This window comes from Nanorana parkeri, unplaced genomic scaffold (assembly GCF_000935625.1).
Source record: "Nanorana parkeri isolate BGI_ZX_2015 unplaced genomic scaffold, ASM93562v1 scaffold861, whole genome shotgun sequence".
Lineage (NCBI taxonomy): Eukaryota > Metazoa > Chordata > Amphibia > Anura > Dicroglossidae > Nanorana > Nanorana parkeri.
Window position 1 is genome coordinate 17,001 of NW_017307129.1, and position 613 is coordinate 17,613.

A 613-nucleotide genomic window follows, 5' to 3' on the forward strand; every position below is an offset into this window, starting at 1 on the left:
TGGCCTGTGCTTCACCACAGTGTCAGGTAGGGATGTCCCACCTTTTTAAGAACAAGTACAAGTACTTCCACGCATGTACTTGCCGATACTTTTTCTTAAAGGGACAGGTGGCATATAAAAAAAACAATACAAACTAATGATTTTAGGCCAATTTCTTTATGATTATGAAGAACTTTAATTTAAAACTGTGAGCCTGTCACAGTTCCATGCGTCCAGCTCTGTCACAGCGCCATTATCCAGCTCTGTCACCGCTCCACACCACCTGCTCTCAGCGATCCATGCCCCCTGCTCTGTCACCACTCCACGCCCCCGTCTGTCAGCGCTCCACATCCCCGCTCTGTCACCGCTCCATGCCCCCTGCTCTCAGCGCTCCACACCCCCCTGCTCTGTTTCTATTAATTTTTTTGTACTTTTTAAACTATTTTTCTGTTCTGCTCAGTCCCGCACAGCCGCATTCGGCTATTCACTCACTGCTGTTCGGCATCTATAAGAATAGACCGAACAGCAGCGAGTAGCCTGCCGGTGGTTCGGCTTAGCCGATCCAGATGTTGGATCGGCTGAGTTGAACTCCTTCTGCACTTCAGGTCGGCCGAACATGCTGAGCATGTTCGGT